This window comes from Lissotriton helveticus, chromosome 6 (genome assembly GCF_964261635.1).
Source record: "Lissotriton helveticus chromosome 6, aLisHel1.1, whole genome shotgun sequence".
NCBI classification, from domain to species: domain Eukaryota; kingdom Metazoa; phylum Chordata; class Amphibia; order Caudata; family Salamandridae; genus Lissotriton; species Lissotriton helveticus.
This window is the reverse complement of record NC_136067.1, coordinates 1,975,117,312-1,975,131,746: the sequence shown is the minus strand read 5'-3', so window position 1 is coordinate 1,975,131,746 and position 14,435 is coordinate 1,975,117,312.

The window sequence follows — 14,435 nt, the reverse complement described above, 5'->3', positions numbered from 1 at the left end:
CGGCTATTATTGATATTGTTTGTGATGGGTAGACTGGTCATCGCTAGAGCTTGGATTGACATACATCCTCCTAATATTAGGGATTGGTGGGCTCTGCTGAATCAGACATATTCAATGGAACATATATTAGCAAAGTCTAGGGGCTCACAGGCCCAGAATAAACTTAACTCTGTTTGGGGACTCATTTCGGAATGTTTTTGATATGATTTAGAATTATTGTGATACATATGATCTTTCTCGTATTATTATAACTCTTATACTATTTGAATATGTTCTCTCTATAAATATTTCTGCTTATTATTATTGTATACAACTTTTGAATAATTGAAATACTGTTTATATTATCTGCTGACTTGTTGAATAATAAAGATATTTAAAAAAAAAGGTATTCAAGGGATTATAATTGGCAAAACAGCTGGCTTCACATGCTCTCTGAAGTTTTAGCCTAAGGCTGCTTTGTCCATGCTACCACTAGGATAGCTGGTCTATAAGTTTGACTTGACAACCATCACCATAAGGGTCGTTTGGACTGGTGCAGGGTGCCCACTAGAATGGATATCATATACCAGGCCAACTTCTCACACAAGGCATATATCGCAACTTCTACGCGATAACTTACTTTCAACAACTGAAGCTTCCCAGCACTCGCATGCTTTGAATCCCACCCTACTCTCTCCACAATACAATCACTCGGTTCCACCCCACTGGACCTCCACGGATATCCCTCACACCTTCAAAGTGACCTTTCCTCCGCACTATTCCTCCTCCTTCCTGATTAGACTGCTGGCTTCTTCACACTTTCATGTCTACATTGTGGCTGTTTGTATTATGCTGCTTGCTATGTTGGATTTGGAAAAACTTGGTTGTATTTGTCTTGTTACTTTTATGGGCTCTTTAACAATTTGATTGAACACATTATTTACTCCCAATGCTCCGATTTTGTAAGGGTGGCTATTACATCCGATTATATGGAGTAGCATTCTCCTTTCTTAGATATTCTGTATTGTTGTCAACTGTACATTTCTCAGTGACTGCAACACTAGATTCCTTTGATATGGTCTTTTGCATGGTTATCTCCTCCGCTGCAGACCTGGGTGCATGCTAGGGATTGTATGGAAGGGATTAATTTGTCTGAGTCCTGTTCTGGATATGTGTTGGATCCTTCAAATGTTGTTATTACTGACACATCCAACATTCTATACTGCTTGTGACTCCCTATGGTGACCCAACTGAGATGATGGAGAGCGGAGGCTTTGGTGAATGCCTGTTCCGACACTGCTATACTCATCAGGACACAGGATGTGGGACTGGGTGATTTGGCTGATGGGGGAGTGGCAGGCCAGGTTGGACTGCAATAGTCAGTTTGGTGTTTAGAGTCATGTATTGATCTGTCAACAATTGGTTCATCAGGTTAAGTAAGATGTGAGATTGTAAATGAGCCAGGCCTAGCTTTTCCATCCAATTGTGTGGATGTTTTGCATTGTTGCTTGGTAGATCAGCCATATTTTTTGACAGCATTTTCATGTGGGATTTATACATGTTGTTGGCCTATTTAAAGATATCCAGACTATATAAGGTGCTTCTTGCGAGGGAGACATCCATTACCACGCGTTCTTTTTTGATTATTTCAACATCATCACAGCATGCTTGTTGAAGTGCCAATTAGCTGCAATAGACACCACACTGAAAGATATACTAAGTGTCTCTTAGCAAGCTTAAATCCCTGAGTATGGGGGTGTCCATCTTGGTGCACTATTATCTGGTAGCGAAGTCACAATGGATGACAAGCTGATTAGCAGACACTGCTAATCCAGAGATCCAATAAATGATCCAAGTAAACCTGACACCAGGCCTACCCCTGTCTTTGTCCCCCTAGCCAGGTTGGGGCCAAAACAAGGAAAGGAGAACTGTCTAGAATCAGTTCAGAAGTAGACCAGGGTTTGTAACCCACCCAAAGGCTGGCACTGGGTAGAATCAAGGGAAGGCCAAGATCTGAAATCAGAACACTCCTGGACCAGGGAAGACTCTGAAAAAGGACTTCTCAGGTGTCTGAGCTCTGAAAGAAGGCTTTACCTGCTCGCCTTTTCTTGTTGTGACGTTCCTATATTACCCATACAGGATATGTGTGTTCGGATATCATAGTCAGTGGGATTGGTGACAGACTGGTTCCGTACACCCCCAATGGGTACGTTAGCCTTTCTGTATTAGCTAGCTCACAGTGTCACTAGAATCTCCTATTATCGGGGAGAGGCTAGTTTTTGGCAACCTCAGAATATGACAACCCTGATCCCTCAGAATCGTGGAAACAATGTACTACCTTTCGCTCAGTCTCTCGTGCGTACTTTCTCTCAGAGAGATATACAGAATTAATGGTTGAGACGATTTTCAATACGTATTTATTGAACAGTTGTTATTCTAGTATAAAATAGATGTGCTGCAATAACTGTTAGACAATAGCAAGCATATATGATCAGCAGTATTAGAAACATAAAAGGATGGTATAGTTCTACCACCTTGCAATAGTCATGAATAAATACATGAATATATAATGCATGATAAAAAGAGTTTGTCCTCCTACAATGCCTGTCTAGATGCACATATGTTTACCTAGCATGTGAGTAGGTGTGAAGCCAATAATCCCTACAGGATTTAGTCTAACCCCATTACCTGAAGTGAGAGAGTGTGTGACCCCGTTCTGGTCTCGAATTGCACACCCCGCGAGGGATGTGTTAGACCACTGTCAGCTAGAGCGTCTGCTTGCAGAAGCATTAGCATCTCTGGTCAGTGTGTCGGCCGGGAGGTCTCAGTCTCTTCTACCTTAACCCAGTAAGATGTGCTGTATTTATACGAAAAGTATCTGCGGTTTCTTTGCCCCTTGATTCTTGGATTTGAGGATGACATATGGGATGAACCTTGTGCGTAGATATTATGCAGGTGGTGTAGCTTCTGCCTGGTTTCCAAGAACACTTATGAATATTCATTCATACTGCATGAGTCCTATTGATGAAGTTATAGGAGGGTATTATTCAGGGAAACCCTCCTTCTGTGCCCAGGACTAGAACTAGGTAAAGGTTTAATCCTAAAAGTTTGTTACTGTGCGGTGTAAGGGAGATAATGTAGGAGAAGGTATATGTTATTACCCAAGCCTCTATTATGGTACCTATATGGAACATAACAGTCTCCAGGACCCCATATGTGACTTGAAGGGTCAGTTGGCTGACCTTCTGTGTGATCTACAGAGACACACAAGCTTCCAGGGGAAATCTTCAGCAACTTTTCTGCTTTTGCTGCTGGCCAGTTACAACTAAGGGCCTGATTACGATGTCGGTCAGAAAGGCTCCTAATGGCATTCAGAATTTCCTAACCTGTGTCGGAACCCATGTTTCCGACTGATTCGGAAACATTTCTGACTGACCAATTACGATAGGAGGTAACTGTCTATCCAACTCGGTTCCGACTTGCATTCAGAGACTCCGCGTTCCGCCTAGCATATTACCGACGTATTACATTTTCAGATTCTGACAGCCTTTCCGAATCGGTCTGTCTGACACGAAACGGCATTCGGAAACTAAATTTGGGGGCCCTTTGCAGGCCCCCCTTCATTTGGAGGCCTCCGGCTGGGGCCCGAGGGGGTACTTGTGGGACCCCTCTGTACAATAATACAAAGTGTGACAGGCACCATAGAGTGCCACCCATAGGATGCAAGGTTTTCTGCACCCACCTATTTTTTCAATGGGAACCTGTGCTGTCAGTCGGAACACAGGCTCCTATTGAAGTCAATGGGAGTCCGACTGAACGGTCTTCCCAAACACTGTAATCGATTGGTCAGACTCTCCAACAAGGAGTCGGCCACCGTGCTTTCTGACCAGTATTATAATGAGGCCCTAAAACTGCACTGGACACTCTACTGGCCTCTGTTGGAGTGAATCCTAGGGCCCAACAGGTGTCATCCAGGACAAGTACTGTGGCTGATGTTAGAGCAGGGGCCTCCCATCCTTTCTGTAATAAAGGCTACGTCTGATCAATAAAAACCCTACAGATCTACTAATATCATTAGTGGTGTAATCGTGACCACATCAGACAAGATTACGTTAGCGACTACTGTATGCAAAATTACCCGCAGTGATCACCTCAGTGCATCATGCAGGATTGCCAGCAGTCACGTATAAAAAGGGTTTGCCAATTTAGAATGTTTTTCCATGGATATTACATAACAGCCGTATCTTAAATGCCCCTTACACCAAGGTAAAAATATAAGTAATAAACCCTCCTCAGCACCACATGATTTTTCAAATATCAGCTTTAAAGATATTTTGGAATTTCAAACATCAGCTTATCAGTTCTGAAAATACATATATTTTTGTCTCTGTAACGTGATTTTCAATTTTGCAACACATTAATTAATTCAGTGAATTAAAAGCTTCTAATTTAGATGGGTAAACTGCACACACAAGAGCCTCTTAGAGGTAACTGGAGAGCTACCAGCAGCTCACAAGCTACTCTTTGGAGAAATCTGTGTTAGGGAGTATTCGTCCTGTTCAAAAACTGGACACTTGGAACTTTTTCTGAACTCTTTCCAAATGACTGGTGAGATTCAACTTCCTGGTTTGCCCCACTGGACTATCCTGATTTCCAGAAAAGTTTCTAATTCTGAACATAGAAGCCTTCACCTGGATCAGATCCAAAGAGAAACCTGCTGATGTCAATGGCTGCCTGACCTAAACATAGAGAGCTTCACCCACTCTGAGTTTTCCAGCGGTTGACATTGAGTGCCTTGAACTTTCTGTCTGAACGCTGAGGACCCTTGCTTCACCAATCCGCCGTCGACAAGCAATGCTTTGGATCAAGCTTTCAGCATTGCTCCACTGGCACTCCGTCAACAAGTTCCTAAGTGCAAAGGTAATTTTTCCAAAGGGATGAACCTGGTCCCTGTATCCGACTGGTGATCCCTCGTGGTTGGCCTAAACTTTGACTCCGTCTATTGCGATCGAGGTTCATACATTGGGGCTTCGTGCGTTTTGGCACTATTTTCACCACAAATGTTTTTTTTTAATTATCTCCAATTCTACTTACTGAATTCTTGTCGTTCGGATGCTGTTTTGATTCTTAAAATAATCTAAATTGGTTGGGGATTTTTATTTTGTTGTGTTTTCACTTTATTACTGTTTGAGTGTTGCAAAAAACGTTACATATATTGTTTAAGTTGCGCCTTTGTGCGAAGCACAGGTTTATTTATTGACAATTGTAGTTCACCCTAAAAAGGATTGTAATTATTTCTTGACTTGGGTTCTACCCCCACATCAACAAATAACCCCATTTCTTACAAAAAGAAAAGGAGGGCACATTTGTTTAGAAGGTGGTGACCCAAAAACAGCCCGGGCACACTGAGGCTAATTAACGACTAAGAAGCCTGGTCCTAAAGAAATTTCTAGCTCTGTGCCAATAGAAATGGGTGTGGAGCCAGTAGAATACTCTCCCCTCTACTGTATTAGCTGTCATTCCCTGCCAGTCTTTGAGATGATTTGGAACTGACAGAAGGAGAGAGTTGACCTCCACCTTCCAACTTGCAGGAAAGAGGATCCTATGAAAAAGTGAGGCTTGAGATAAAAAATAGTAAACATTTGAAAGATTGAGAAGAGAGATCAAATCAGACTAACCGAAGGAGAACTGAGTTCCACCTTCTAACTTGCAGGGTTCGAGCCTCTCCACACCACACCTAATCCCATCTTTGACAATAGAGAATGGTGCAGGATATAACCCAGGTGAAAGGGTGTGTTGATCATAAAGACTTTGCCTATGAAATGTGAAGTTTTTGGAGTATTAGAATCAGAGGAGAAGGTGCATAAAGGATTTTACTAGGCCTGATGTAAGAATATGATATGCAACCAAGTATTAAAAAAATCCATTCAAGAACTTCAATTTGATTTCCTGTACCTAAAATGTACAATCCACAATCCCCTTTGAAACTTTTTCTGAAAAGGAAAAATGTTAAGACAACGTAACAATTTAAGAGCTAGAGCTTTAAACATAGGTTTTTAACCTAAAGATACATATAAACTTTTGGGATTTCATACCACTGGAATGCAGCTGTCCCCAACCCCATGACTGGATGTCCTCAGATTTTGTACACATTACAAATAAATATTCACAATGCTGGTCTACTAGTGATCTTGCACTCTCCTATGCATCCTATATGGAGATGTGTCGCAATCTCTGTAGTCCACCTCAGTTTGTAGAAACCAGATCTTCATGTTTAATTCAGCCCAACTCTCCAATTATGCCTTGCTACATAAAGTGATCATAACATTGCATTGTACTGTGTCCTCTGGGCTACCAGCATCGCGTGTAACCACAGCGACAGGGGAGTGCTGGGATCTCCTTTTCGTGTAGCATGGTATTGCATGAAGAATATGCGTGACAGCTACAGTCAGCCTCAGGACAAATTCCAAATTTCCAGCTTTGAAACATTAAGATAATCGCCTGATTTCATATTTTGTGCTGCAAGTACACTTCTTTATTTTTCATCTAATATTAAGTAATAGCCACATTGGTTACTTGGGAAGAATAGACACATTGTTGTAAGTTGCTTGTCATCCATCCATGTATGCTAGATCACAAGAGATAATAATCTCTTATTGGTCCTGTTAGAATGGTGACAACAGGTGAATATCTCTGCCTTATGACGCATCTCTCCTTAGATGTTCTCTGTAGGTGATGGAGTTCTGTTAATGCGTGTCGTCACAGGGGGCAGACTCCATGGTGCCTCCCATCCTGTGTTCAGCAGGAGCTACTCTGGGCTTCTCCTTATTGCCTTGGATACTGACCTTTCCTTCTTCACTCGATGGTCACCCAGGAAGGGTTCTCTTGAGAGGCCTATACCTCTCACCCCTCTGTTCTCTCAAGTCTGATCCCTCCACTGAACCTTCATGGTCACAAGCTGGCTGGATAGATGTCAGGGCTGTGGCAGCTGTATTATTTCTCTTGTGCCATCAGCCTCTCGCCCAGTGCTGATCCTTGCGTGTGCCCAGGTGCCAGTCCCGATGGCATGCCCTCAGCATGGCACTGTACGGCTTGCACAGACGCATGCGTGCAGACTGAAGGAACTGATTTCCAAGTGATTGCCCTCACACTAGATGATCAATACGAATAAACACTTCTACAGGGTTCTCACAGTCTTATAATTCAAGTCCATGAGGCTATCAGCTCTATATGGCCTTTGACCTGAGAAGTTACTGGAACTTTTCATTTAAGCAGCTGTGCTACACCATAGACAGACCAACAACCGCCCTGCAGCTATTTTTACACAAGTCGAGTTAATGGACTTCTTGCAGAGGGTCATTATCAAGCAATGTAAACAATTCTAGATTCTAAAATCAGGTTTTCAAACTATGGACAAGAGCCTCGAAATGATTTGACCCCATATTCTGCAGTTTTGAATGTTATCCGAGGAGATTAGTCAGTCTTTGTCCCATGCCTTCGACCAGACCACTGAGCAACACTCAGCAGGCGCGAGAGACCTCATCAGCAGGAGTCCCTGCTCACGGTGAGGTTCCGTGACAATTTTAAGTGATGTTTTCGACTCGCACGAATATGGTCGAGTCTGGTATCTAAGAACCGCAAATGACGAGTTTAGTAAGTGTGCGCAGTTTCGCTGTGCTAACTTAAACCGTTCGTTTGATATGTGGGTTTTTCATCTGTACCCACGGGTTCCATCTTAGATACGGCATCCATTTTGTCTCTTGCCCTCAAGTAGCCAGCGAACGGACACTGTCCGCTTCGTCACCCTGGGACTCTCAGGATATTTGTGGAAGACACATGTACTTTGTAAATATCTTTTACGATGAGGGGGATGATACTGTAAGGCAGATGGCCCCGCTCGAGGCTCATCTTGCCGTCCGGTTTATTGTCTCAGCCGTGCATCTCATTAGGCACGTCCCTTTGATGCCTGTATCTCGTGTTTCCCGATACCTCCCCTTTTACACCCTTTTCGATTTCCCCACTGTCTCCATCTCCCTCTGCACCTGTCTTTGTCCCTATTTCGATCTGTTTTACTGCCGATTGGAATTCACTAATGTTGGGAAGATGGGTTTTTACAGTTGGGAACCGCCAAATGTTTCCGCACTTATGTTCCGGACCTTATGTGTACCAAAGTGACCAAAGCGACCCCTCTGAGGGATAATTATGGGAACCAGGTTGTAAACTTTTGTGTACCATGTTGTCCTATGAGTTAATTTTGTATAAAAGGAGCGATCCACAGAACCAATTCGAAGCAGTCTCCCCAAGTTACACGTGTTGTACTTGTCGTGACTTCTGTTTTCCCTGCAGTAATAAACCTTGAATCTTTGACGCCAAAGGAAGTGTCCCGTGTCTCTGTAGTTTGTGCGCCGAAACAGGTATCCCATGAAGGTTATAGGTGTTGTTCCCTGGCACCGCTGGTACTGTTAAAAAGTCCAGTCCTTCAGTTGGCGCCCAACGTGGGGCGACTTCAGCGGTACCGGTCCGGTCCAAAGCCTGATGATCGTGAGGAACTTCGTGTGAAATCTCCGAGGGAAGGTGCACCCCGCTTCATCGATCCTGTTGTCGAAATAAGTGGCCCGAAGTTTTTCCATGCGAAGATTCCCGCCTCCTGACAGCTGCAACGGACCGATGCCCTGACTGTCGACCTGTCTTCGACGCCCGGCGTAGACCTTATGTACAAGCGAGACGATAGACGGGCCTTCCTGGTGACGCCATTGAAGTTCTGAGTTAAGTATTTGTGGGTCGCTCCCAGTCCTTAGTGGTTGTTCTAGCTTTCTGAAAGCTTTGTGGTTAGCCTTTAAGGCTTTGTGGTAATAGCTCTCCGAGCTTTGTAATAGCCTTAAGGCTTTGTTGTATTGCATGGTTCCATTGCATTTGTGGTTCTTAGTATTGGTTCTTAGTATTATTTGACAGTTGCAATTGCCAAAAACCAAGGGTTTTGACTTACACGAGGTTTCATTGCTTCGGTAATCCTTGAAGTTTGATACTAGGTTAGTGTGCACGATGCCTAGCCATAGTGATTTGTTTCGTATTTTCAAATGTTGCGCAATGGATTCCCGGTTGGAGGACTCGTGTCCGATACCTCCAGCTGGAACTCCGATACATGATCTATATAGTCGACATGGGGTAGGTCCTATAATCTATAATGATTACTGGATCCGCTATACAAAGAAAGACGGTGACCTTAGATGGCCACCACACGGAACTTTTGAACTTTCGATTTTAGATAATCTTGAGGCTAAATTATTTTTAAAGAAAGCTAGGCCAGCTATGTTTGATTCCTTTCGGATATGGCGTAAAGAGGCCAAACAGAAAGAAATCAAACAACTTAAAAAAGATAAAAAGCAAGAGTTTGTTCCGATAATGCAAGCTATAAAAGAATGTAGACAAGACAAAGAAGAAAAAGATATGGAAATCGCTACTAGATTGCATCACATGAAAATAGATAAATGTTACCCAGTTTTACCGAATAATCTAGAAAAGAAAGCAGAAGATTTGAAGGAGGATTCCTTGTTATCATACTTGATGAAATCACCACCTCCTTATGTACAGGGTGCTACTGCTCCTGTAGTTCCTCCTATAGCTCCTCCTGTTGTTCCTCTTGTTGCTCCAGCGGCTGCGGGCCAGCCCGCTGTTAACCCTACGTTTGTTTCACCACCTGTCCTCGTTCCTACTGCTCCTGTACCTGTACCTTTGCAGACTGTTGTTTCTGCTACTCCGACTATCTTGTCCATTCCTACTATGCCTTCCTTCACCTCTAGTGTTGTTGCTCCTGTTTTTCTTTCTCCTTCTGTTCGTAAGCGTGTTCCTAACTCTGTTGCTACCCTTTATTCACCTCTTTCTGGTCCGTTATTTTCGTCTGATTCATCTGAAACTCCTCAGAGACGGAGTCAGATCCCTAGTGGTAGGGAGAAAGAGACGTTAGTAACAATGGCACATAGGTGGATAAGACATCCTGCTAATTACACTCCGCGTGTAGTATTTGATACGTTTTCTCAGTTTAATGAGCCTACGCAGAGATTCGTATTTGAGGAGATGTGTAACTTTTTGAGAGAAGAATGGTACAATAATGATGTAGATGATGTACCGTCCGATATAATTGAACTCCAGAGTCACTTTTCGAACGGTATGATTATAGGAGACGATGTACGACGTGCCGTGGAACGCTTATTAGCATTCAGACCCACAGCACATTCTCGGGTGACATTAGATGATACCACTGAGAACTGGAAAGCGGTTCCTGGTCAGTATCCCATGAGAGAAGTTCCGCCACTATGGGTGCCTGGTGATCCTAATGCGAACCCTGTGGTGCTACCGCATTTTCGAAGGGTGTGGATACATCTTCCATGGAAACGATCGGAAGTTTTGCAAGTGAAGCAATCCTTACCCGATCCGCGTAAAAATCCGGCTGGTTATTATAAGGAGTTATCACAACTGATAGAAGCTTCTATTATGAATATTGCCGACATCGACATGTTGTTTGGCAATGTTGTACCGCAACCAGTTTGGGCTAAAATTCGTCAAGCCAATCACGCAGCTGAATTAGGGGGTGATTGGGCTGCACTGCTAGCAGCTGATGCATTACAAGTTGGTGGGGCTAAACCTGAACAGTTGATCTTGGATTTGCCTCAGAAAATCATTACGCTCATGAAAACTCTCATGCCAGCGATGAAGGTGAACTGGGATAAGTTATCAGCTTGTAAACAAAAGAAAGACGAGAGTGTCTCAGATTTCTTTACTAGGTTTGAGGAAGCGTTTGTCGACCACAGCGGTCAGGACATGGGCGCTGAGGGAGGTCAGCGGTTATTCGTTGACAAATTTGTGTCAAATTTGCTGCCTGAGCTATGCAACAAATTAAAGAATTCAGAAAGTGCGTGGGCAGTTTCAACCCCTGCGCAAATACTAGCAACGGCTCAGTATTATGAGAATAGGGAAAAGGAAGAAAGTGATCGTGTAGAAAAGAAAACGAAAGAACTCAAAACGAAGGTTTTGTTGCAGCAAGCATACCCTCCACGATCAAACCAAAATGATTCACAACAGCAGTATCGACCACGAGCACAGCCCGATAGGACACAGCCGCGCTCTGACAACTTCGATCCCAGATCTTCACTTGGGTATAATCAGTGCGCATATTGTAGGAAAGAGGGACACCTAAAATATGATTGTCTTGCTTTACGGGACCGTCTGAATGGTGTGTCGACACGAGGAAATCGTGGCGGTGGTCCTCAGCAGGCACCACGTGGTAGAGGTCGTGGTTCATCCCACAATCAGATTGATCGTCATCAAAACCTTTCAGATGCAAATAATTATTTTGACCAGCGAAATGCGGGGTCAGTTCGATCTGCACAGTATAATGTTGATGATTATTATATAGACCACGAGACTGTTGTAAATGACCACTACTAGGACAGCCAACGACAAAGAGAGGGAGTAGTGTCAGTTCCGGTCGATCAGAGTGGGCCTTACGTTGCAGTGACTACATCGGGTGTAGTTGAGCCTTTTCTGTTAGACACTGGTGCGACGAAAAGTTCCATCATGCATTCAAAACTCCCTGGCGCACCTTTGTCTGGCTTAACGAATGTTTCCGTTGGATTCTCTGGCGCCCCTGTTAGTAACCCAGTCTCTAACCCTTTGCCTCTTATGATTGGACCACGTGAGCTAACGGCTCCACTGATTCTATCTACAGGTTGTGGTGAAAATCTTTTGGGCCTGGATTTGTTGAAACGATTATATGCAACATTGTATTGTTCCCCCGAAGGAGTGGAGCTTACATTGGGAAGGAGAGTGGTCTCTCCCATGTATTTATCGGTTGATAAATTCCCACCGGAATTGAATTCCCTCCCTGCGTCTCTATGGGCCACAGGTCCCAATGATGTGGGCCTGTTAGACATTCCACCCTATGTGATTCAATTGAAACCAAATGCGCGATTACCGCGTTTACCTCAATATCGTATTTCTCTTGAGGGCGAACGAGCGCTGTTAGCAATCGTTCATGATCTCATTGGAAAAGGTGTTGTTGAAGAAACTCGTGGAAACGTGTGCAATAGCCCTGTATTGCCAATTCTGAAACGAACTGACCCAACTAAACCTCCTGTGTATCGTTTTGTAATAGATTTGAGAGAGGTAAATAAAATAGTAGTTCCACAATTTCCTGTGGTACCTGACATTACGGCTTTATTAACAATGATTCCGGCATCTGCCTCCTGGTTCACAGTGATCGATCTAAAGAATGCTTTCTTTAGCATCCCGATTGCAGAGGAAAGCAGAGACCTGTTCGGATTCTCATTAGGAGGTCGCAGTTTTAGGCTAAAACGCGCTCCACAGGGCTACTGTGAGAGTCCGTCAATCTACAGCCAAGCACTTAAAGGTCAGCTTGATGCCTTTGTATTGCCTAAAGGTGCAGCTTTGATTCAATACGTTGACGATCTTTTAGTGGCAGCTGATACGGAGGCCATTTGCAAAACGGCTACAGTATCATTATTGCACTATCTACATAACTTGCACCACAAGGTGTCGCCTTCAAAGCTACAGTATTGTTGTCAAGAAGTTACCTATCTAGGTCACTTATTGTCAAAAGAAGGGAGAAGGTTGACCCCAGAGAGAATTGCAGCGATTTCCCGAATGACTGTGCCAAAAACCCAAAGAGATGTTCGCGCCTTTTTAGGTATTACGTCCTACTGCAGACAATGGATTCCAAATTTTTCATTGTTGGCGAAACCATTGATAGCCCTTACGTGCAAGGATGTTTCATCCCCAGTACCTTGGTCTGAAGAATGTCAGAAAAGTTTTTCTGAATTGCGTGATGCGCTGTGTTCGGCTCCTGTGTTGGGTACCCCTGACTACAGTAAGCCGTTTACACTATACGTTCACGAGAGGGATGGTTGCGCGTTGAGTGTTTTGACACAACCTTTTGGTGGTAAGCAACGCCCATGTGCCTACTTTTCTTCGACTTTAGACCCAGTAGCAAGAGCCTTGCCAAGTTGCTTAAGGGCAACAGCGGCAGCTGCGGCGTCCATTCGACAGTCCGCAGGTCTAGTCATGGATAACATGCTCACGGTAATGGTTCCGCATGCAGTCGACACTCTATTGAACCGAACGAAAACTCAACATCTGACAAGTGCAAGATTGTCCGGATATGAGTTGACGTTGCTGGCCAGTCATATACGGATAAAACGATGTAATGTGTTGAATCCAGCAACATTGCTGCCAATCAACACAGAATCAAGTGATGAAGCAGTACATGACTGCTATCTCAAAACTGAAGAGGAAACCAAGGGTCGTATTGACCTAAAAGATACTCCATTGACAAATCCCGATGGTACTTTGTATGTGGATGGTTCTTGTTTCAAGTTGCCGAATGGTGATGTGACGACTGCGTATGCTGTAGTTACATTGAGAACGATTGTGGAAAGTGCAAGATTAAATCAAAATTCGGCTCAGGCTGCTGAGTTAATTGCTTTGACGAGAGCGTGTGTGTTGTCTAAAGATAAACGGGTGAATGTGTTTACAGATAGCCAGTATGCGTTTGGTGTGGCACATAGTTTTGGACGACTGTGGAGAGAGAGAGGATTCCTTACGTCACATGGTACGAAGATTCAACATGGACAGCTTGTAAATGATCTTTTAGATGCACTCACATTGCCTAAACAGGTGGCCATAATCAAATGTAGCGCACATCAGAAAGTAACGGATGATGTTGGTCGTGGAAATGCGTTTGCGGATGAGACTGCTAAGGAGACTGCCCGGAACCTTAGCACTCGAATGTATGTGACGAGTTCGGTTAGGTGGCCTGCAGAATCAAGTATGTGTGAAAACACTATCGGAAGTGTGAAAGCAATTCAGAATGAGGCCACCGAGACTGAAAAGGCGAAGTGGAAAGAAAGTACGGGAAAGTTGGATGCGAATGGTTGTTGGATTGACTTATCGGAACAGAAAAGATGGATGTTGCCTGATGCGTATGTGCTGGCTATTGTGACTATGGCACATGGGTTAGCACATATTAGCGCGAAAGGTATCTGTAAATTGCTGTTTCCTGTGTGGAAGAATGATGGTATTACGAAATGTGCTGAACGCTTGGTTAAGAATTGTATGGTGTGTTTGATGCACAATCCTGGTAAGGGCACTCCCACTCCACCTGGCCATTTTGCCCCTCCTGCGTACCCTTTCGAAGTTATCCAGTTAGACTTTATCCACATGGAGAGATGTAATAATTTGAAGTATGTGCTGGTTGTGGTGTGTGCATTTTCTAGGTGGATTGAGGCCTACCCCCTTAAGGATAATACGGCTTTATCCACGGCAAAAATTTTACTCAAAGAGTATTTTTCCCGCTACGGAATGCCTCGGGTTGTGTGGTCAGACAACGGAAGTGAGTTTGTTGGGAGCGTGATGAAGAGTGTGTGTCGCGGGTTAGGGATTGT